Source organism: Triticum urartu, chromosome 4A, assembly GCF_056163025.1.
Source record: "Triticum urartu cultivar PI428250 chromosome 4A, HENAU_Tu73, whole genome shotgun sequence".
In the NCBI taxonomy this organism is placed as follows: Eukaryota; Viridiplantae; Streptophyta; class Magnoliopsida; order Poales; family Poaceae; genus Triticum; species Triticum urartu.
In genome coordinates, this window is record NC_141876.1 from 610,413,918 (window position 1) to 610,439,808 (window position 25,891).

The window sequence follows — 25,891 nt, forward strand, 5'->3', positions numbered from 1 at the left end:
GGAAACCCAATCATCATTTGGGATGTCATCTTGCTTTTTGTTTTTATTCAGAATGACTGGAGGATCAATAAAAGCTGCACGTGAAGGGACAAAAGATGGAACTCCGTTTGATCCAATAAGTCCAATATCCTTCACTATCTCCTTGTTTGAATTATTGGTGGCAAATTTTCGCAAATCTCTTCAAAGTCATATGGGCATGACTTCATCAGTTTTGTGGACCCAGAGGTGGAGCTAGGATGAACAGAATCCTTCTCCTTGTTGACATGTCCATTGCACTTTCCAGCATGATCTTCATACTCCATTGACGTGAAGTAAGTCTCATGACATCCTGTGCAGTGGTGTTGAGCAGGCCATATAGGCTCTAAGCAGTCGCAGCGGCATGTTTTCCCCAAAATTGCTGCAGCCTTGGTACTGGGAACTTCCATAAGCTGCTGCTCGCTGCTGTTCGGGACCCCTGGGATGATACTGGAGGATCACTGGGAACAAAATTACCCAGCTGGTGATGAAGATGCCTCTGCCGCTGCCACTGCCACTGCTGGATACAACGTTTCAGCTCCTTCTCCCTTGGATCGTATTCCCTTAGCCAGTCAACAAGGCTACGGATTTCTTCATCCGATTCATAAATGACAACAGATGCAGAATTCCATCCTTTACAATCAGAAGTAGATGGTGGGTCCCTCTCCTTGCTTATCAGCATGCTTCCATCAACGACCAACAAAGGACGTTTACCAGATCGTCCTAAAACCCAGTACAGTCGACCCAAGGAATCCTTTCCCAGAAAATCTCTTCTCAAGGATGCCATATTAAGCTCTGACTCTACTGTGCCAATTGACTCCTGCACTTTTGAAATCTGGTCCGATAAAGTATCCATTTCACCATATGAATTCCTCATTTCCTCCTTATCTTTCAAACCCTTCAATTCAAAATTCAAAGCATAAAACTTCTTCTGGAGATCATTGAACTTATCTGGACATTTTTCTATATGTTCTCTTATCAGGACTGTGTTGAGCATTTCATCACAAAGAAATTTCAGCATATCTATTCTCTGCATTTTGAAGATAAATGTTAGACAATGTAGATTGTCACTTTGTCCACTATGAAAATTAGCACACAGAGAAATTATCAGGTATACCGTAAGATAATAGAGAAAAGATGATTTGGCCAAGGTAAAATCATATAAAGGAGTATAGCGAAATGTGCAATACACAAAGAACCATAGAAGAGAAAACCATACCTCTTGTGTGCTGAGCTCCCAGTACTCTTTTTCTGCCACTGCTGCAGCTAACTTAATAAGCATGTCATGATAGGGTCCTTTCCGTTGTGGTTTCAAATCCTGAACTCCCTGGTCAAGATGTGATTTCCTTTGAGCTGAGATGCACGATGGTTTGCCGTGAACTGCATGAGACTCTGCTCCTTCTCGTTGTCGTTTAAGATCATGAGCACCCTGGTCAAGATGTGATCTCTCTAGCTTTAACATGCACGATGGGCAGAACCAGTCTCCTCGTGGTATTCGAGTTAGTGGTGGATTCAGGCAATAAGTATGGTACTCATCGTCGCAGCCATCACACAAGAGAACAATGTGATCGTCTCTATCAATGCCACACACTTTGCAAATACCATACTCCCATGGAGCTTTAGGTAATTTGGCTGTTGCAGTCAGAATATCCTGTAGCTCCTCATGGATTTCTGAACCAGTATTCTCCCTAGACAGGAAGCAATCAAATTTCTGAACAAGGTCGAGCACCTGCACAGAAAGCCAAAAGGTTTACTAAAATCATTGGTAATATATATAACTTAGTAAACAGAAAATTTAACAGTAAGCTAATATATACTCAAATCAGCATAGTAAACTACAATACAGAAAGGGATAACACACCTCTGTCTTATGCAATTCAACACTCTTAGAGAATTCCAGAACCATTTTCACTATATCTATTCGATCTGCACATGCAGTGTGCAGATTACGGATTACCTGCAGGTAAACACATAGAAGATCAGCAAATTTTCTAGTTTGTGCACAAACTAACTGTCAGCTTGATTTTCTAGTTTCGGCACACTGTCTGTTATAACTCCTTTGCTGATCAACAGTTAGCACAAGCTAACGCAACAGGAGTATTTGCAGGCACATGAAGCCATCCATGGAAAATCTGAGAAAATATCCCATGCGTGACCATGGCATAATAAAAAAAGGGTGTTAAAGAAAAACGCACCTCTTGCACATCCTCAAAAAAGGTCTCCCAAGATCCACAATAAGCTCCCATAGCCAACCTTATGTCAATTGTGCGGAAGTCCAAAGGGCGTGGCACCATACCAGAAAATCCAAGGATGCCTTCATCCTCATATATATACTCATTAGAGTTCACTATAATACTTCCAAGAAGATTCCCCAAAAGCTTATATTGATCTGAGGAAATGGCACGGCGCAGAGCAATACAACACTTCTTCAAGATGACCTCTGAGATGGAAATAGTTTTCCTTTCATTTCTTGGGTTTTCAGTTTTTTGTGGCACTGTTACACGGCATGCCTCTGACAACACAGATAAAACAGCTTTCTGCAACAAGAAAAAAAGAATCTTTTAGTGTATTTTCCAAATAGTCACAAGGGTCCTCAAATTAAGCTTGGCCGTGCTATGCACTGACTAAGCTTGGCCGTGCTATGGCAAAGAATAAGTCAAATACAACATAAGCTTGGCCGTGCTGACTCCTCTTCTGGCAGCTATATAGTGTATAGTAAAACTTTGGTTAAAATGCGATGCTGACAGCAAGTTCATGTTAACCAAAGTTTTCTGCTCAGGCTATATAATAAAAAACATGTAAATACAAAATACATCATTCTGCAACCATTCTGTCATCCTTTTAATGGGATACAATACTTCATCTCGTAAAATAGTAAAACAAAAGAAGTGTTAGGGGAACTAGAAAATGGAATTTATGCATTTGTATTGCCGGCTAAGGGCAAAATACATGAGGAGTTCTAATCTAGAGCGCAACCCACACAACAAATGGTACTAAAACATAAACTAATACAAACTCATACTTTTATTTTTGCAACTCGTTACTCTTTACGAGAAAAACACCATAAGTATTGCAGCTCGATCTATCAATAAAAAGGGTTTTATAAGGGCCTGAGAGCAGGTTAAAGCCAGAAAAAGGAAATTAAACGCAGTCTGGAACAGCAATAATACAATGACTTCAGCCTGCAGGAGCATTACTAACCTTGGTTCGTCCAGATGCATTAGCCTTGTAGACCTCTTTACTTACCGAATGTTCCAAAATTTTCCTTGCCCATTCTGGTGGTTTTCGGTCCAAAGCTTGATAAACACAATTTCTAATTCTCGTTCCCACATTTGTCGGTAATTTTCTCACAGGCTCTAGTGCTTCTGCCCAATCTGGAAATGTTCTATTATCAGCAATAGGCACCTCAGCAGAATACTTGTAATCCATCATATAAACCTTGTTTCCTTCTGTTGATAGAGAGCTGCATATCAAATTCTCCGCCTCCAGAAGCAGCTGAAAATACAATACAATAAGTACAGTGCAGCAAAAATACACATAAAATTTACAATCGTCTAAAATAAGAACACAGGAAATTTATAATATCTCTTAGTGGGCGAACAAAAAACTATAGATAAATCATACAACAAACGTAACGCAGCATCCTTATAAATTATATTTGATATTTTCAAAATATCACACAGCTGGACAAGGAATCAATGTAGTCAAGATATCTTGTCTCCATAGATAGAATCATAGAAAGAAATTATAGAAAGAAACAAACTGGTGGAAAATCTTGTCTCACAGTCTCTTAACTGATTATATTCGCCTTGCTAGGATAGTACATACCTCTTTTTATTATTACTATAATATATATATATATATATATATATATATATATATATATATATATATATATATATATACAGAGTAATGGTATTCCCTGTTGTTTTACCCTAAAAAACAGAAAGCGAGACTGATGGTGACAGGTAACCCAAAAAAACAAGGTTTTTTCCTAAGCAGGATAAAACATGGATATGTCTTATGTCCCTCATAGAAACAACATAGAAACATACTATTATGAAGAGTTAATGTGTATAATATAATTGTACAGGGTTGCAATCAAAGCAAAAATTAATATTAATAAATAGAAATAAAAAGTAGAAGAAAGAATCTAAAAACAGATAGCAAATACTACAGCTCATGTCTGATTGAAGAAGGAAAGGAAGAACGATCCAAATGAATCACAAGGTTCAGCTAATTGTAGAAGTAAAATGCTTACACGGGCATCCTTCTCCATGCCGGCAACCCCAGGTACTGCTCCGCACAGTATGCCACCATCACCGTGTAGGCAGCGGAATAGCTTCATCCCTTCTCGACTGGAAATATCATACACATCCATGCACCCATTTATGGAAGAAATAGCTAACATATACCTTCTAGCCAACTCTGGCCAAGTCAACTTGTTAGCAGTTAGCATATCAAAGTTAAATTCCTTTGTTGAAACATGGCTCTCAGTGTCCTTCTTTCTCCCGCGCCTGGGTTTTGATTCTTTGGGGTCAATGCTGAGCTTTGATAATACCTCACCAAAAAGAACCTTAATGAGTGCAAGATGAACCCTGGGCAATACTCTACCAGTGCACCTCCCAAGTGTCTGGGCTGCCAATTTATCTAGACGAGCTTCCTTCATAGAGGAAGTTTCAACAGGAATAAATACAGACACAATCTCTTCATTATTGGAGAGACCAGATTCACTATTTGAATGTGATATAAAAGCATTAGCAGGGGAATTCATTGGTGAAGAGTAATCCCTACATTGTTGAATGCCCTTTGACAGTGTTTCTTTCTGACTTGCACAAGTTGGCCATGGGTCAGCAAGTTCATCTTCTAATTGTTCATATGAAGGCACTTCTTTGAGATCAATGATTTCAGCAAAGCGCCCCAAGAACTCCCATATCTGCAAGAAAATTTCAATGAGATGGATGCAAGAATAAAAAGGAAATGCACAACTTTGTAAAGATGTGTTTCTTCAAATAGCAGAAACAGTAACAGATATGTAAAGAGCTACCTGGAAAACATCTGCCGCCGATTCCGGTTGAAGCTTATGGCTAATAGGATGTCCCGGAGGTAGCTTGCGGATGCTAGAACCGCTGGGCTGAGCATCATCATGTAGCCCAGTCACCGCACCATGTCTACCATATGGTGTATCTCCATTACTTTGACCATCTTTATGCACAGATAAAAGTAAACCACTTGCAACTGTCACAGAAGAATGAAATTCTGTCCTATTGCACAAGAACTGGTAGTTTATGCAAGACCTGGATCTAGGAAGGGACTCCACAATTTCTTGAACAAATTCCAAGTCAAGCCCAATTCTATCATGGTATAGCCAATTCTTCAGTAATGTATAAGTAGATTCCACATCATTCTTCTTTTCTGTAACTCGTGGTATACTGGGGCCATTGGATGAGCAAAATCTAGTTAAGGGAGCGTAAGGACCATCAAAGTTCTGACATCCACTCCCCTTGTTTAATAAATGATTTTCACTGTTGTGTGTGCATGAGAATACCAGATGCCCATGTTCCTTATACATTTTTTCACATGCTTCCACCATAGCAGAAGAAATCATCCCCCATACTGAAGAGGGCGATGTTCCCTTAAATGTAAACTCACCAATTTGGTCATTAATACTGGCTTCTTTACCTGGTGGAACATTCTCAGAATTTGATGGTAGTATTTGTGACATCATATTTGAGCTCTGTACATCATTGCAACACAAAGAAGTCCTTTGATCCTCCATATCACTGGTAAAAATTGATAAGAAATCTTGTTTGGTCTCAGAGGGCGTATCCACCATCATATAAATATCATCATCCATATCATTAGCAGTATATCCAATAAAACTGCTACTTTCCTTTGTTTCAGCGGCCTTTCTTGCACCATTCTGAAAGAGAATGGTGGAGGCTTCTGGAAGGGGGAACACTGAACATGGTAACCTTCTGACCTTAAACAAAGGCGCAGAACTCCGGCCATCACATTCACACACCTCACACTCAAACAGTGAACCAGTGACTCTATCATGCCAGTAAGATGTAAAACCCACTGGCCATATCTGATGGCAATTGTGGTAGCTTGCCTGTTTATCGATCTCTCCCAAGCTAGTTATAAAGAAATCTTGATATTGAACAGGTATGCCAACCTAGAGTAACAACACAAAAAATCAGTGTTATCAAAATCAGCGCCAAAGTGACGTAAGATAAAATAACTGCAGTATAAGAATACAAAGGCTGTAGCAGTGGGAAACAAGAACATCTAAAATGGACACTGAATGAAGAAACGGAATCTGAAACAGGTAATGAGATACTCACACTGCCATGATGCGCTTGACGGTTGCAATTTTCTGCAAGAATTTTGGAGGCTTTGGTGGATTTCTTTCTTCTTTACGACTCGAGTCTGTTGCTTTCTTAAAAAATGATGGCTCCATAGAAGTACTGGAACTTCCAAACTCGTGCTTCTCAGAAAACTTGCGAAATGCTGATTTTTGTGGAAAATCTCTTCTCCTGCAGCATGTATGATTTGAGCTCTGTTCTATGTTTCCATCAGCAATGAAATTTTGATCCACAGGAGGAAATTGTTGTCTCATGTTAAAACAATGAGGAAGACCAAATGCTGGCATAAACTGATTCCCATCTGCAAACATGATAGCCAGAAATGGATTATTATAAGATGCACCACCAATGACGGTCAATAGTTACTTTAGAGACCAGACGGCTATAACTTCAAAACGGTAGCAGGAACCATAATTTTTTGGAACTGGAATTAAATTTCCGTTTATGGATAAACACATAATACGCGGCAAGCAGAAGTTGATCGTGATGCTTAGGACAACCAATTGCTGTCTAAAAAGTTACAGTGCATAAAGGCGTGGAAAATATCCAACAAAAAGCAAATAAATCTCGCTTGCAGTACATATGATTGCTATAATATCCTTACCAAAAGGAGTTGTATTATTCAACTGTAGCCCCTCAAAAAGTGGAGTAGCCAATTCAGTCAAATGAGCTCCAGCAACACTTACTCTGCGAGGAGGACCAAAACAAAATATTAACTCTCCTGTGATGATAATGCCTGTGCAACAAAGGTTATTAAAAAACTTCCTATAACATTTCTGACATTATTATGTCAGAGCACCCCAAAACAGTCCAGTTTATAAAGTTTATCACTAAATAGCTGCCACAAGTTACTTGTAGTTTCACTTTTCTTTGCTAAAAGCAGAACAAATCAGAAGTTTTTTCCTTCGAACCGATCTTTCAAGAGTAGTCAAAACAATAACCATTTGACAATTAAACAGCGAGCATCATGTACAATAATGAAAGCACTGCTCTGTAACACAAAGAACCAGCTATAGAAAATGCAAGCACACTTTCAGCGCTTATTCTCTTCAGCATAGCACATAAAAGTAGTCTAAAACAATGAAAGGACAATAATGACCTATTCAACTGCTATGGTTATAAGCTTCTTAACACACTGATATGCAAAGACAACTCGATTAGGAAAATTGAACTCCATAATAATCACTAAAGGTACAGAATAACAATCATCAACATAACTAAACATTGTACAGAATGACGGTGGACTCAAAATAGAAATAGTTAGCTTCAAATCATGTTTGATTTTGAAGTTATACTGCAGTTATGTAGTCGGCTGCAGCAGTTTCACAACCGTCATGTGGATTTAAGAAGATCAAAAGATCTGCTAAAGGAAACAATGAACACTGGGGCAATTTTGTTCATGAACTCAAGAGAAAGGTTCACCAAATAATATGTGACTAGAATTTTACCATCAAAATAGACCAAACAAGGTGGGGAAATTGTACAGAATCTATGCATGTACCAGACTTAATAGCCAGGAATAAATAAAGCAAACTTTGATGTTTGTTAGCAACTTCAGTGTAGGCATGGTCTGATGCAGGTATAACACTTAACAAAATTCCAAAAGTTCAAAATTCTAGAACTCAGAGCCCTCCGCAACCCCCCCCCCCCCCTCCCCACACACCTCCTCCAAGGAGAAAGACATGTCTGTATATACATATAAAAATAAAGTAGAAAAATTTGGTACAGGGACACCTGGTTGAGCGATTTTTGTAAGTACATAAGCCATTCTCTTTATGTGGATCTAAATGTGATATCAAAAATAAGTAGACAAGAAATTGCACAAAAGGGCATGTGTGAGGATTGATGATCGAAAGCATAGAACGTTACTTTCCGAACGGCATTCTTTTTCTATAAATTTAGTGTGAAATATATCTTTTCAAAATATAAGAACCAAGTAGTCTGACACGTGACCATGATCCAGTCTCGAAAGGAGACCATCCTTTCAATATTTATGGAATAACACAACCAGAATAGGAAAGGACTAAAACCATAACATCAGTGCACTGTAACCTACACTTCAGGTCAGGTCAGAATCACTAAGCAGTGCATGTTTTCACAAATGCTTGCATAATCTTATATGATGTATATGATATTGAAATGCTTTAATAATGGAAAGGCATCATTTGCTAACAGTTGGGTAAAATGCATATGAACTGATCAGGAAAATTTGCAGCCATGTGAGAGTTGTCACGTTAAAAGAAGAATAGAATAGATTATTAGTGGGTTTTCAATACATAACTTGGTTAATGGATGCCCCTTCTACCTTAACAGAAATATGTTTCATAATTTATGCATGCCTATTTTTACTTTTATTCAACATCTTTATTCCTCACTAAGGATGTGCACATGGTTGTAATATTCCAAGATTATAAAATACACAGGGGCAGACCCCAGGATTAACAAGCCTGGCTAGGAAACCCAACAGTTTTCAGTGAGAAAGGAAATCATGGTAATATCAGACCCAAAAGAAATTTCCATACTAGTATTTGAAATATGAATTCATAATGCAAAACGTCCTTCAGGAGCTAAAGTTTTGTTATCAAAGTGCATGCTCCAATTTGACAATAAAAACAGTCACGAAAATTTCATAGTACCACCAAGCCGCATGTTCTTCAGAAATCCTGAAATTGTGACCCCGGCGGAGTCACGTTACATTTGGTGCCCATGCTGGCACTCAAATTTGCCCCCCCCCCCCCCCCACACACACCAGAATCGAGGAAAGCATGACTGCAATAGGCTGAGGAACAGCAGAGAGCATGGCGTGGTCCATGCAATTGATGTTCGCCAATTCATATTAGGAACTACTTTGGAGAGATACTGCATTATACACTTCTCCACAAGAATTAAACAGCAGAAAAAAGCAAAGCCGGTCATGTAGAGAGCCCAATTTTACTGGATGCCCAACTCCATCCCCACAGAACTCTCTGGGCACAGGACTGGAAACAGGAAGGATACTATCCGAGCGATCCAAAGTCAGATCCAGTAGTGAGCCATTCAAGAAGGCATTTCAATATCCAGCAGAATCCAGTGTAGTATGATTTTTTCACCCCAGAACAAATTCGGATCCAGAAAAGGCAGTTTCTATAGTGAGAATTCATAAAGTTGACCCTCTATTGAACGGTCAGCCAAAAATGACCATAGTCCAATGAAAAAAAATAGCGCGCTACAAGATTTAGCACCGCCCTTCTCCAGATTATAGCGTGCTATATTTGAAAACGGCATTTTGCATAAAAATGATATATATATATCCCAAAAATTTCAAATATGAGGCACAATATATTTGACTGGAAGCACAAAGTCAGCCAGTGCTAGCGATCCAATTTTAAACTGAAGTTTGACCCCCCCCCCCCCCCCCCCCCTCTCTCTTCCCTACTTCCTCTCCATCACCTACAGATCGGAAGCGACCACGACACCCGCTCGATTCGTCGAGCCGGCAGCCAAGCCCAGCCTAGGATTCATTGGCTCCGACGTCCCTGCACCGCGTGCTCCCCATCTCCACGGCCACACCCCCTCGTCTCCAACCCCAAGAAACAGCTGCAGCAGCGGATAGGAGCAGCAAGAGGAGGAGGAGCATGCCCATGAGCAACCAACAACATGCAGGAGGAGCTCAGCGAGGTGGAAAAGTGGAAGCAGTAGAGGAAAGTGTTACCTGGTGGCTGACTGGCGTGGCTGACATAACCCCTTCCTGTGTTGGCTGGAGTCGAGTTGGAGATAGCTACCGCCGTAGCCCCTCACGAGAAGACGCTGCCGCCGTCGCTCAAAGCTCGGGTGGGAACTGGGAAGGGGGAATGCGAACTAGGGTATTATTGCCTCGTTGGTTAGGTCTGACACTAAGAATGAGAGGGGTATGGGCTGTCACCAGCCGAGGGGTGTTTTTGGGCCGCTGGGTTGTTGTTTTCTCTGTTTCAGATTTTTGCATGACGCTACAACGCTATAACACTACAACTTTTAGCGCAGAAATAGCGCGCTATTATGCGATTAGCACCGTAGATGCCAAATTTTGTATTGTTCGTTGCCACAATACCATAATGCCGGCTATGACTCTTTAGATGCGAATCATCTTCTCCATTGAGCATCAACGTTTGGCGAGGGCTTTCGAGGTGGAGAAAGAGAGGGAGGACTTGGGCTACCACGCCACCAACCGAGGGTAACAACAGTGCCACTAATAATGATGGAAGGGCCTCCCACTGTTCCAACATCCTACTTTGTCACCATTGAATGTAGTCAACCTTCACTTTTAGCCGTCAAACAAATTGTACATGGATCAATATTGTGGCGTCGTCGACAACCTAACTTGGAAATATATTAGTCTACAAAACATATAAAAGATAATTAGGCAGCTAACCAAGGATCCCTCAATCCTAGGGGTTGGTTGCAGTTGATGACATGAGATGGAAGGTGGAAAAAAGTGCAGGATCATGAGAATTCACGGAGAAACAAGTAGTAGTGACTAGTGAGGCGAAACGCTCACACCAAGCACAAGGGGCTTGCTTAAAGCCATAAAGAGAGCGACAAAGATGACATACCATGTCGTCAAGAACAGAATACACTGATGGTGGTTGTATACAGACCTCACACAACTCGCCGTTCATTAGCATTCTTGACATCAAGTGGAGAGACAAACTAGTGGCGAATAGAAGCCATGACAAGGGTGCGAACTGTGGTCATGTGGGACACATGAGCAAATGTCTCGCCATAGTCATGACCAAGCTCATGATGATAGCCACGGGCAATAAGACGAGCCTTGATCTCGCCGCCGCCGCTAGGAGCACTTCCTTCCGCCACCATCCTCTGACGGCTCCCCTCCATCGACGACCTTGGTCGTTGGTGGTGAGGGGGTCAACGGATTCACACATGTGGAACATTTTAGCCATTAGTAGCCTAGGTTTTGGGATATTCCATCATCTTGGCTTCAGCGACGGCGATGGCTGCGTTGAAAAAAGATTCTTCAGATCCTACCCTGACGAGGCAAAGGTTCTATGGTTGGGGATGGATTTGGAAACTAGTCTATTCAAGCAAAGATGGTGCGGCGTCGGCAGCATCCTTGTGGTGGACATGTGCCCTCGAGCTCCGCGATTGCAACGATGTCTGCTCCAGCGTCGGCGCAAAGCTTGGAAGGTTGTCCAGGAGAAGATGCAAATTGTGGTTTGCATCAGCGGCATCGGGAGATGGTGAATCATGTGCTGGGTCCGTTTTTCATGGATGGAAGGTATGATTTCCTCCTATGACGTCTTAGTCATGTGGGGGTGCCAGATTTTGAGTTTAATAGCATGTCCAGTGTGTTACCCTGGTCTGATTCGTTCAACCTTGGAGGTCCGCAAAGCTGCATATCAGTGACAGAGCTGTGTCAAGCTTGGGTGTGGAGGTGATCTATCATGTTTTCCTTTGGTGGCTGCTGTGGTGGTGCCAGAGGCCGATGATGGGCGTTGGTGTCAAGCTCTGAGGATTATTCGGTCTTGTCTATATTTTTTACTGCTTGGTTGATGTTCCTATGTGCAAAGGCTATCGTTTTGCTGTCTTTTCAGTTTTGTTAACTCAGTATGTGCGTGGCTTGTACTATGATCTTTATGATATAAATGAGACATGTATTACCATGCAGAAAATAAGACGAGCCTTGTAGCACTTAGGAGAACCATGACAACGAGTCCAAACCTTGTAGACCCACATGCAACTGATGGGAGTGTGTGGGCAGGCCAAAAGGGCACGGGTGGGGTGGAGGACCGGCGGCACATGAGCGTGGCTTTCTAGCATGCCTGATTGAGAGGAGCAGCTGCCGAGTGAACCTGATTGGATAGAGACGACAATGACTACGAATCTAGGCGATGGTGAGAGGAGATTGAGAGGAACTCGAGTAGAGAATCCAGAAAGAAAGATCATGAGGGAGACGAGTTGCGGCTTTCGGAGTAAAACTCCCTAAACCGATGATATTGTGGTTACCCACATGTGAGGGGAATGTGATTTGTATAATCACCAAACTGAACCATTTCAGAATCCATTGTATAGATAGGATATGGTAAGAGATTTTTTACATGTATAAACTATCCGCTTTGACTCCGAACCCGAGACACTAGATATATTATTCATAATACCCCATGGTATTAGGATTATTGAGTTTTTTAGCGAGATTATCCAACCCTCTTAAATAGGATAATTCGACTTCTATAGAACTTTAGTAAAAAAACTTGTCATACAGATGGTACTTATTTATGACATGGTGTGGTTGACTCCTAGTGTTTTACTTGTGGAAGTTTACCGCCTTCTAGAGTTTATTATGTGCTTCTAGTTGTTATATACCACATTGTAGTTCTATATGCCCTTTACTCTTGTAATTTTGTCCGGCATTTAAATACTCTTCGCATGTGTGTATTACCCGTTTACTTGTGTCTATTCTCGGAATGAGGCATTACACTACCTTGCCAAGTCTAGCTCCGACATCATCTGTATTTCTATCTGCATCCTAGTGTTATCCTGTCTGCTTCTGAATCCAATAAAATAATGTGGAATAGGGTACTGCAAGTCTACCCTCGTGTGAGCAGTATCCCATAAAATCCACTGCACTTGCAGGCTACATGGCATGGATCATGCTCCACGTCGCCCGATAACGAGTAACACCCTAAGGTGTGAAGAAGTTAATTATGAAATCATATCATACTTCCTACTCTTTGGCGAAGGAACCAATAGTAAAAAACTAGGATCAAATGACATAATGTGGGCAAGGGTGTCTAGTTGTCTGGCAGGGTGGCATCACGACATCAGACAATCTCGTCCATTGCTCCTTTACCATGGCTAATGTTTCCACCACAACCTCCTATATGGTCATGACATCTTCTAGAAGATTTGATGTTCTCGAAGGTGTCCCAGATGAGTATGGTCTTGTTGGCCGTCTACTTGCCCCAAGGAGACTTGGTGGCAAAATCTATGGCGAGCACAAGGAAATTATGTATTTCTTTCACGGCATGGTAAATGGTATACAGAGGAAGTTGCTTGGTTGTGCCTTGAATAGGACGAGGCACAAGTCAAGAGAAGAGAATGTATCCTTGGGAGATAATTTTACTTCATCGTTTATTGTTTTCCTCTCAAGCATAGGTCTTCTGCATACGTAGGAAAGGCCTCTTAGCAAGTTCACCATGAAGATATCGGTAAATAGGAAAATTTTCAATCCAGAGAATATGGCAAAAATGTGATCATGATCAAACCGAGTATACCCTCAATCCTGTGGATTCCCATAGATCTTGCAATATGGGAGTTCTTTGGGATCTAGGTCGCTGACTCACTATATGAGGTTACTTAATGACATGGCTCACATGATGTCTCTTCCTTAGTTCATCTCCCCTACATGGCTTAAGGTAACTCCCTTTTTGTGGCGAAATCATCACATATGGGTTTACACATATGCCATTTGATACATAGGGGATACCATGGCATTCCTCTCCGAGAATCACCATCGTTCTGTTGTGTAGAAGGTCTCACTCAGTCTTCTATGAAGATGCATTGAATTCTGTGATGGCTAAACTCACAAAATACATGTGACACTGGCAATCATATATTAGCAGTGTTAAACCTTGAGAGTTTGTTACTCTAAGCCTTGAGAAAGTACCTAATAGCTCTTTAATGTTCAGACACGACATTGATTACAATTTCACATCAGAACTATGTTTACAGTTGGTCGAACGGCGGAAAAAAGATCGGTTAACATCTCAAATCAAATCGTTATAAGGAGTTAGACCAAATGACCATCTACAAGTATGGTGTTAGAAAGAGTTCCCGTGTTAATGGAAAATAATGAAAATAGTTAAAACTAGCAATAGCAGCCGCAAGTACAAACATGGTGTCGACAATTTTTGAGTCACTGCAATGGTCACGGACTGCATAGAAGGTCATAGATTAATGCCAAAAGGGCAATGTTACATTGGCGAGAACAAGTCACAATCGAGAGAAGAGATTGGAATTAGGCCATGCTCGATCCAATTAGGATGGGCCATAGGGAAGAAAGAAATGGAAAGGATTCAATGCAGTTGGTCAAATAAGGAAGGGTTGTGGCAAATCAAGGAAATTACTGTCTAAAGGAGACAAGAAAACTGAAAAGATTTGTGTGGTTCTGGATGAAGTTGAAGAGAAATAAAAGAACTTGATGGGGTAACAAATAACCATGGACATGCCAAACTAAAAGATCCTTTAGATATCTAGCTAAAGAATGGGTAACGAGGTCGAGGGGTCAAGGACGGTAATATTAAATTTGATGAAAGAAGGCAAACAAGATGCGATGATAAATACATAAGAGGCACCGAAATAGATTGCCATGGCGATGGAGGTTAGGCACAGATGCTAGCAGAAAGACGCAATACATGTTTGTTTGATGTCCCATACATTGTAGTGCATGAGAGCTTAGGGATACTATTCACAATGTTGTTACTCACAACAAATTCTAATCATAACTACAACGTAGACACAATTCAATCTTGTAAAAGATTTCTGGGTAATGTAAATACAAAAGAACTAGTTCTATGGGTAGGTGGTCCCAGAGGTACACGAATGTATTCATACATCGACCATGTCAGCACTCTGCCCACCATCTTTTTGTCTCTCTTACCATACATGAGCAAGCCTATGCCATCATTCACATTTGGTAGTGTCAACACTAACTACTGCTATTGGTGGCACTAGATTCTTCCTACTAAGCTTGACCCACGGGCCTAACAAACATGTCGAAACCATTCTTACTCATGGGTAGCACCACTGGTGGAGAGCCATGACGAAGCCCAATTGTGGTGCCGGTGTTGGAACGACCGTCCACCATGGTTTCCTTATCGAGCAAAATCTTTACACAATGATGAAGACACACATTGTAATGGTGGAGGAAGGTTTGTCAACAAGAGTGGTGGTACAAGCATTTGACCACAAGTCACTATACTTGATCTCTCTCCATGATGGGCCTTTCATAGAAGTTGTATGCATAATATTGTGCTCACATGTCCCTTGTACATGAGATGGACGTGATGAAATCCTAGCCATTGGATGAATCATCCACCATTTCAATATCCGCAATCGATTTAACCTTAGGAAGTAAGGATCAATATCTCGCTACTAGGAGTCTAGGTGCCTTCTTTGTTAGGCTTGTGTTTGGTCGTGGTGGCCCCATGGTGGTCTCCCAACTCCATCCTCGCCCTAGTGTGACCATCGTGATCTACCTCATAGAGCTAGTGATTCTCAATGCTCGTTAATTTGGGCTTTGCGCCTTCTCTACTAGTTGTATGTCCGAGCAACAGTTTGGCAGCCTGCCTTGCAAGGGGTTTTTGGTCATATTAGGTTCTCACCACTTGAGCTAGGCAACTCATGTGGTTGTGCAAAACCTATAAGGTTGGCCTGGCTTGTGCGGGTTTCGTCACCGAAGACATGGAGAAACATCAGACATTAGATCAAAAGGACATTGATGTAACTTCCGGTTTTATCATGGATCTTCTTTGTTGGTGGCCTTCCAGTTGTTCCGGTCCATTGTACTATCGTTAATCAATCAATAAAGCTAGCCCATTGTTATGATGGAATCCCTATCTACCATTCTCTAGATTAATTTCCATCCGCAGCTCGGCAGCCAGACACCTTGGTCGCCGATGCTTCATTTCCTTCTACTCTACTACTAGTGATCCATTCTCCAATTAATCACACCAATCCAAATAATCTTCTCTTGTGAACCCAGTAGATTCATTAATTTACTGGAACATACTAGGTGATACCTAACCGCAAACTTAATGGACCGAAAGAGAACCCACAAAAGAGTTCATGATATACATTAAAGAGAACTAGTTCAAATTTCCACACTAGAATTTTGGATAAAGAAAATGTGAGACAACAATATCACACAACGATGCAAGAGAAACCAATAAGATACGTTCACATTGAAAGAAAACAAGAACAGCTAGAAATTTCTCTCCTACAGATTGCAAGTCATGGTGATTTTAAAATTCCCTAAGGCTGAACTGCATGTACGTATCAAGACCCAAACATGCAGGTGTCCTACTTCAATAAACTAATAACACAAATCAAATTAGCGCCACAACTAGAACAAAATAAAATTATCATTGCGCATGCCCTAACTGCGTGAAAGGGTGACAACATTAAATTAGCTGCAATATCTCATATACCATGTTCTTTGTAGTAAATCAGGGGGAAACATGTAATAACCACAAATGACTACAGTGTAATACATAATTTTAGTAGCCACTGCTACGATGCCGCACTAATGCTTTAGAAAGCCACTGCTACCAGTTGCTAATTATAGCATTTATTTTAAACCAAGTCATTTAGGTCTCAGTGTTATCAACAGTCAAGCAAAGCAGAAAAATCGAAAGAACACACCAGATTCATATGCTATGTTGATAGCAAGTGCATCTGTGTAATCATAACAAGTAGCAAACCAAACATCATGTCACGTTCTCGATAGGACTCACCATTAGTACTACTGGCGTTTCATGAAGAACAATCTACCTACTTCTTATAGGTAGTATATATAAAATTCACTGATCAAAATAAGATCTAAAATCATAAGGACATTATCAAGAGGGAGCTGAGATAACTGCCTGGTGATGTCTCAACTCAAAAGTTCTGATTTTCTATTGGATTAAATTTATCTCGACAACTATTAAACTCATCAATCAGTATGATGATATCATCTGGGTGAACTATGTAGCTATAGCAAATAATGTCATAAATCATCTCTCATCTCCCAAAACTAAAAGACACATCTAACTTTTTCTCGGGGTCTGTCTAGTTATTGCATATCTAAGTGACTCAATCAAACATAAAAAGAAAAAAAAGGAAAATACCCACATGAATCTCCATGAAAATCATTGACATAGGATTTAGATGTGCAATACTTAAGGCACATCTAGATGTGCTTTAGCAAAATCGGAGAAAGAAAGAAGACACGTCTAATTTGTAAATTAATCAATTGTCCTGCGTCATAAGTGAGCCCGTTAATTAGACTATAGGTCATGCACAAATCTACAAGAAAAATAACTGCGCGGTATACCTTCGACTCGATTGCTGGAGGAATAAATCAAGTGATCGCCGGGCTCGTGTACTCGATGGCGCATCAATCGGTACCGCGCAGGAAGATCTACACGGGCTGAGACGGCGGGACTCGCTGCCATGGCGTACGTTCTGTGGCGTCTGGCGATCGACTAGCGCAGAATCGATCTGAAGTTCTGAACTGGCGATGGTAGGCCAGGTCAAACTCACGGTGCTGGCCTAAAAATAAGACATGGGCTTGTTTTGGGCTTGTGTATACAGCGCAACAATCCATTAGTGCCACAACTGGAGAGGTTGGTTAACTTTGTTGGGCTTCTACAGATCTAGCTAGTACAAGGCTACAACTACTCCATTAGCATCCCCTCAAAAAAAAAAAATCCCCTAAAAAAACTACTCCATTAGCATAGTATATACTTCTCCAGTATATTGTTCTAAAAAAAATTCTCCGGTATATATTTTTTGTTTGAAATAACACAAATCAAATTAGTGCCACAACTAGAACAAAATAAAACTATCATTGCGCATGCCCTTCGCGAAAGGGTGACAGCAGCAAATTAGCTGCAGTACCAAATTAGGGAGAAACATACAAAAACCACGAATTACTCGCGGTGTAGCCACTAAATTAGAAGAGGATGCAACACCATGCATGCTGCACTCTTACTACTAATGCTTTAGAAAGCCACCGCTACCGGTTGCTAATTATAGCATTTATTTTAAACCAAGTCATTTATGACACAGTGTTATTGACAGTCAAGCAAAGCAGAAAATTCCAAAGACCAAATTCATATGCTGTGTTGACAGCAAGTCCATGTGTGTAATTAGTCATAAGAAGTAGCAAACCAAAAACATCTGCAATCGATATAACCATCATGTCACGTTCTCGACTAGACTCACGATTACCATCTGCAAATTACTCACTCCGTTCGGAATAATTACGTACTAGATCTAGATACATCCATTTTCCTGAGGGCATGAGCAACAATAATCTACGCACTTCTTAGAGTTATATATAAAATTCGCTGAACAAATAGAGATGTAAAACCATAAGGAAATGATCAAGAGGGAGCTGACATAACTGCCTGGTGATGTCTTGGGCGTTGACGGCTCCTATCGCACATTCCGGGCACATCCAGCCCTCGTTCACGGCCACCGGAGGCCGCCACACGACTTGGACGCAGGTTTGGTGGAACCCACGTTCGCAGGCGTCGCAGATAATGGTCGATCCTGGCAGCTCGGGGAGACCGCAGGACGCGCACCCCGCTACTCCTGCATGCTGCGCTGGCGCTGGAGGCGGCACCCCCGCCGACGGACCTGCCGTCGTGGCCGCAATGGCCGACCTCCACCATTCCCCACGCTGGTAGGCCAGCGCTATCTCGCTGGCTTGGTGCGCGAGCAGCAGCTGAGCCTGCACGTTGGCTGGAGGCGGGAGCTGGTGTGGCCGCGGCGGAGGAGGAGCAAAAGTGGGCGACTGGATAACTGGCGGCAGCGGCAGCGGCGGAGGAGCAAAAGTGGGCGACCGGAGAACCGGCGGCGGCGGAACCTCCAGCGATGAGCCAGCGGTCGCGGCCGCACTGGCCGTAGCAGCAGCTAACCTCCAGGATTCCGCACGGTGGTACGCCAGCGCTAGCTCGCGGGCCTGGTGCGGGAGCAGCAGCTGGGCCTGCACGTTGGCGGGAGGCGGGAACTGGGGTGGCGGCGGCGGCGGAGGAGGAGGAGCAACGGGGGCAGCGAACTCATGCGGGGGCGACGGCGGTGGCGGCTCGTTGAGGTCGAAGTCGAGATGCGGCGGGCGATCCATGGCGAACAGGGGATCAGGGTCGCGGTCAAGCTCAGGCTACGGTTCGATTCCGGGCATAGCAATGGGGAGGGAGGGAGGAGGAGCTTAGAGAGAGATGGAGGAAAGTAAAGCAAAAGCGCACGAGCGAAGCGGGGCGGGGTCAAGGCAGGGATTCCGGGGAGAAGAAACTGACGAGGTGGAGATGGGCTGTCAGTGAGCAATGCCGTGCCTAGGGAGATGGGTTGCAGTGGCGTGGAGGCCGGTTTTTTTTTTTTTTTGCGTGGATGGCGTGGAGGCCGTGACGCCAGCTCTTTCACCAGTGGAGCGGTGCTGTTTTCCCCCCCCCAAAAAAAGTGGAGCGGTGCTGTACTATCAGTTGGTATTGGCTGTGTCCACCGTCGGTTATACGCAGAGACAAAACACGTTAAGTGTACTGGTAATTAAGGTATGCAAAAGCAGTTTTTAATTGCATGCTTTGCTGGAAATATGAGATATACACCAAAATCGTTCATTAATATCTTTATTTATTAGCCTCTATCTTACTATATATTATGTATAGGAAACTCTTGTAATAGTTCCGTGCTTTGCTAGAATACGAAAAATATATTGAAATCATTCATTAATGTATTCTTATTATACGAAATATATAGAAAGCATTTATTAACATATATCATATATCTTGGGAAATCTTGTATTACTTGTGTGCTCTGCTGGAATACGAGAAATATACTATTAAAATTGATCATAAGTACATATTTTGGAATGGACAGACGAGTGGCTGCAGACGCATAGGTGGAGATTGGCTGCCTGTGATTAATGCCGTGCCTGGGGCGACGGGATGCGTTGGCCCGCAACACACGGCGTGAGCTCTACCGTCGATCGATGTTGGCTGCGTCTACAGTCAGTTGTACACAGAGACAAAAACACATTCAGTGTACTGGCTGATAACATATGCAAAAGCAACTTTCAATTGCGTGCTTTGCTGTAATACGAGATGTACACCGAAATCATTCATTAATGTCTTTATTTATTAGCATTTATCTTACTACTATATATATATATAGAAAAATCTTGTATTATTTCCGTACTTTGCTGGAATACGAGATATATATTGAAATCGTTCATTAATGTCGTCCTATTATAGAAAATATATAGAAACCATTTATTAACATATATCTTGGAAAATATTGTATTAATTGTGTGCTCTGCTAGAATACGAGAAATATATTGAAATCGGTCATGTGTGTGTGTGTGTGTGTGTGTGTGTGTGTGTGTTTACATTGTTTTATTTACTACATATATTTCTTCAATTGATGAACTTATCTTAATGTGATCACATTTGTAGTTCTAATGACTTTCTCAGATAATGATTGTTATAGTTGTGACATTTTATTTGTGACTTGAATTAGAGTATATCAAAGCTATAAATAAAAAATATAAAAAATGACGGATATTGTCTACCTTAGTAGTGGCTTGCAGATTTTCTAAAAAGTAATTTTATGATGATAAGGATTGATGTCAACTTACTTTGGTATTGTATATGTTGGCATTTGTTGGGTTTGTCTGTTGGTTTACACACCGCCAAAAGAGGTTCAGTGCACATGTGTGGGTTTCACTAAGCATACCCTTTTTCGCTTATAAATGAGAACCAAATATTAAGGTATTTATTTAAGGGATTTTTACATTTCTGCCCTTAGCCAGTGCACACCAGACAGTTTTGCCCCTACTTTTAAAGGTGCTCAGTTTTTCCCTAAATAACATGACATGTACGGTCAGAGTGAAACGTCTTTGATAAATGGAAATTAAACATAAGGGGCATTTGTATAACCAAGCATAATTGCTTAGTGGCAAACTGAACATAGTTTAAAACTAAGGGCAAAACTATCCAACAAGGCAAATGTGAAAATCTCTTTATTTACATGTCTTGTGTATGACGTAAAATTGCACCAATAAAACTCTAAAGGTGGAGACATTTTTGACTTGTTAAGCCTTGTGAGTACTTTGGATGAGTACTCACGGTTGCTTTGCTACCCTTTTTTCTTCTCTACCCAATTGGTGCGATCAGATGACGGGCCCCAGGAGCCAGCTGATCCCACCGCCGCCGACTACTACCCCGCCCTAGCCTACTACTACGTGGAGACCGTCGACGACCAGGAGTAGATAGGAGGCTCCTAGGTTGGAGGCCTGCGCCTTTTTGATCCAGTTATCTTTCATATGCTAGGCTTCTTAAGGCAGACTTGTTTACTTATGTGTGTACTCAGATTTTGATGCTTCCGCTGACTCTTGTGTATTCCAGCTTATGTATTCGAGCCCTCGAGGCCCTTGATTTGTAATATAAAGCTTGTATTATTTTAGTTGTATGTCTATAGTTGTGTTGTGATATCTTCCCGTGAGTCTTGATCTTGATCGTGCGCATTTGTGTCTAGTGCATGATCGAGTCGGGGGCGTCACAAGTTGGTATTAGAGCCGACTGCCAGTATGAAACCCCTTTCCAACTCCTTGGCGAAGTTGAGTCTAGTCTTTGAAAAACTATTTTACTAACATTGTTGTATGGCTTACGAGCCCACATCGCAAACGGGTGGGATTAGGATCTTTTATTCCTCGCCTTTACTCGGATTCCGATCTCTCTTCTATTCAGGTTTAAATATTTTACTAACTCTAACTCTAGGTTTTCATAATTACTTCCTCCTGGAGAGCCTTTCATTCCAGATGATGGTTTGATTCACCAGAAGATCCCACAAATACTCTTCGATGTTTTTCCCGAAACCTTTGTGCTCATCGCCTTTGCAATTCTCTACCACCAATAGGTCCATATAGATAACTACATACACTTGCCATTCATACAATCATTTCCATTTGCTCTTGTTATTACAAGATGCCCTGAAATACTCTCCAATGTTCAGAGGATCCTTTATGCCTACTGCCTGGTAGTTCCTTGTCTCGCGAATACACCTACGAATAATTCCTCGCACTTACCAGGGATTCGCTCATACCTAATTATTCATATGTTTTCCAAAATTCTTCCAAATGCAATTTGATCATCCAAAATCCTCAATAGCCTATTGCTCTCAATCTTCCTTACCTGCTTGCGTGATGGTTAATTCCATATGTCTAGCAATATTCATTAACATCCTTTGCCATCATCATTTTGAGCCTTTGATTCGATATATTTGTGAATGCTCGCAATCATCAATCGAAACTAGAATTCGTCCCTTCGGCTCAGACATCTTTCCGAACATGAGCTGATTCTCGACAAATCAAACCTTGATTGATTCTCCATCTAAGTCTATTCAACTTACTCGTATTTGATTAGAGCATTTGATTATGATACACTGATCTAGAAATCATAATTCCTTGTATTTAAGCGTAGAACTATTCAGATGTTATAATCTGATGTCCTTGCATTCTTTCTTCCTATGATTGCGTATCGATACTCACATCAGCTCCGTTGTGGATCACCAAATCTATTGTTGGATTATTATACGATAGTGTCCTTCATATTCAATCACCTTGTGAGTTCTTTCCCTGATATATATATATATATATATATATAATGCCTTGGTAAATTGTATTCTCTGTTTTGGCCAACCATGCTCTGCTTTCGAGCTAATATCTGTTGCTCCTATAAGCGTGTTGTATGGATTCATAAAATGTCCCAATGGGTTGTATCTATGGATTTGCTATCTATGTGAGCCCGAAAGTTTTCACGGGTCTTACTCTCCTGATATATCACCAGGTAACTCTTCAGACTCAAAGTATTTTTGATAGGGCAGTAAATGAAAGGTTATGCATTGAAGAAGTGGGAGTCGACCTTGAACTTTGTGTTCATGCCCATGGACATGATGTAGTTCTTATCATGGAAGCTTCTCGTAACAATAATCATTCCTTTGGTATAATTTGATCTTGTATCTGTGATTTTGTCCTTTGCAATCGTGGTTCCGACCATGTTGTTCTACTTTGATTTCATTCTCAAACAAGTAAAGTGCTTGTCTTCCACATATCAGTACACTAGTCTAACCTCTATTTTGATCTACCTTCAAGTTTTACTCTCTGGTATCTCGAGAATATCATGGAACTACATAACTTCTTATGAGTTCTTCATCAACTATTATTTCTCACCGATTCCAATTTTCCCCGGGTTCTGAGTTGTTAGACACTCAAGGACACCGATAATTGAATCGAATCCACACTGCGATTCAACAACTCTTTGTAATCTTCATTGCTTACGAGTCTGTACTTGATTATGTCATTCCCAGCTGATTCGCTACATCATCGTTGTCATGCTGAAATCTTGACCATGTTACCTATCTCCTTCATCCCGGAACACAATTCCAACAGTACAGTAAGCTTACATCGAGCTTTCAACATCATGATGGTTGTCTTGAAAGGCAATTTCGATTCCGAGCTGGCAATCTTATTTGTGTTTCCGATAACCTTACGCTTCACCATTCCTTTTGTTTGATGTCGTCGATGGTCGATTACATCTTCATGAAACCTCTCTACAAATGTGACATGATCATCATCAACATTCCGAGCTCTTCCAGGATATCAATCGAATTCATGATGAGAAATACCATCCTTTCCCCGCGATGATTTGTGTTATCATCGACAACATTAATGCCTTCCCTCCAACACAAACTTGTTCATGTTTTGTGTTGTACCTCGAGTTCGTTGCTATCCTACTTATGTTATGTTCTACCTTGGAGTATTACCATCTTTGATGTCAAGAATGTCGTGAGAATTTCACCACCTCTTATGAAATTCTTGATACAAGTGATACTTATCACCATCACCATTCTTTTCTTGGTCCCCGTGTTGTTTCTAACCGGAGTGCCGACAAATGGACTTTGATGTGTAAATTCAAAATTTCTAGCAACCCTATTGCTTTGAAGTTAATGACCAATAATTTCATTTTGGTGTGTTGGTTGCTAAATCGCCATTCTAACATTGATCGTGTAACCCAGTCGGTATTCCGTGGTTCACCTTTCGATCAATGAGTTGAGATTGTGCCAATCTCTCCATCCTTTGATATACTCGATGATGGTTCCCAACCAGACTCGGTTGCATTTTGATTTAAGGATTCCTTGTGGTCATAATTGAAGGAAATATGCCCTAGAGGCAATAATAAAGTTGTTATTTTATATTTCCTTATTCATGATAAATGTTTATTATTCATGCTAGAATTGTATTGACCAGAAACCTAAATACATGTGTGAATACATAGACAAACAATGTGTCCCTAGTGAGCCTCTACTTGACTAGCTCGTTGATCAAAGATGGTTAAGGTTTTCTAACCATGGACAAGAGTTGTCATTTGATAACGGGATCACGTCATTAGGAGAATGATGTGATGGACAAGACCCATCCGTTAGCTTAGCATAATGATCGTTCAATTTTATTGCTATTGCTTTCTTCAAGTCAAATACATATTCCTTCGACTATGCGATTATGCAACTCTTGGATACCCGGGGAATTCCTTTTGTGCTATCAAATGTCACAACGTAACTGGGTGATCATAAAGATGCTCTACAGGTATCTCCGAAGGTGTTTGTTGGGTTGGCATAGATCAAGATTAGGATTTGTCACTCCGAGTATCGGAGAGGTATCTCTGGGCCCTCTCAGTAATACACATCATAAGCTTGCAAGCAAATGACTAAGGAGTTAGTCTTGAGGTGATGTATTACGGAACAAGTAAAGAGACTTGCCGGTAACGAGATTGAACTAGGTATAGAAATACCGACGATCGAATCTCGGGCAAGTAACATCCCGATGACAAAGGGAATAATGCATGTTGTCATAACGGTTTGACCGATAAAGATCTTCGTAGAATATGTAGGAGCCAATATGAGCATCTAGGTTCCGCTATTGGTTATTGACTGGAGAGGTGTCCCGTTCATGTCTACATATTTCTCGAACCCGTAGGGTCTGCACGCTTAAGTTTGATGACGATTTAGTATTATATGAGTTATGTGATTTGGTGACTGAATGTTGTTCGGAATCCTGGATGAGATCACGGACATGACAAGGAGTCTTGAAATGGTCGAGAGGTAAAAATCAATATATATGATGATAGTATTCGGACACCGGAAGTGTTCCGGAGTGTATCGGGTAGTTATCGGAGTACCGGAGGGGTTACCGGAATCCCCCGAGGGAATATCGGGCCATATGGGCCATGAGAGGGGAGCACACCAGCCCACTAGGAGTGGCGCCCCCCCATGGAGGGAGGCCGAGTGGGAGAAGGGAAGAGGGGGTTCGCCCCCCTTTCCTTCTCTCCTTCCTCTTCCCTTTCCCCCCTCTGGCAATTATGGAAGGGGGGAGGCCGAATTGGGGAAGACCCCAAGTAGGATTCGGCCTACTTGGGGTGCCCCTTCGCTGCCCCTCCTCCCTTCCCACCTATATATATGTGTGGAGGAGCCCACCTAGAACACACAACATCAATTGTTAGCCGTGTGAGGCGACCTCCTCCACAATTTACACATTCGGCAATAGTTTTGCGGTGCTTAGGCGAAGCCCTGCGAGAATCACTTCACCATCACTGTCACCACGCCTCGTGCTGACGGAACTCATCTACTACCTCGACACCTTGCTGTATCAAGAAGGCGAGGGACGTCACCGAGCTGAACGTGTGCAGAACTCGGAGGTACCATACGTTCGGTGCTTGATC

At 41.6% G+C, this 25,891-nt stretch overlaps 1 pseudogene across 1 annotated transcript; it reads right to left on the reverse strand.

Annotated features, from left to right (window-relative positions):
- Window positions 1-31: 31 nt before the first annotated feature.
- On the reverse strand, window positions 32-19,457 carry LOC125555004 (methyl-CpG-binding domain-containing protein 9-like; annotated as a pseudogene). The gene is made up of 10 exons (XR_015601840.1): window positions 18,527-19,457; window positions 6,988-7,070; window positions 6,363-6,684; window positions 5,063-6,193; window positions 4,277-4,951; window positions 3,217-3,510; window positions 2,211-2,552; window positions 1,877-1,972; window positions 1,235-1,744; window positions 32-1,045 (listed from the first exon to the last, which is right to left on the reverse strand). The product of XR_015601840.1 is annotated as a methyl-CpG-binding domain-containing protein 9-like (transcript).
- Between the last annotated feature and the right edge of the window lie 6,434 nt (window positions 19,458-25,891).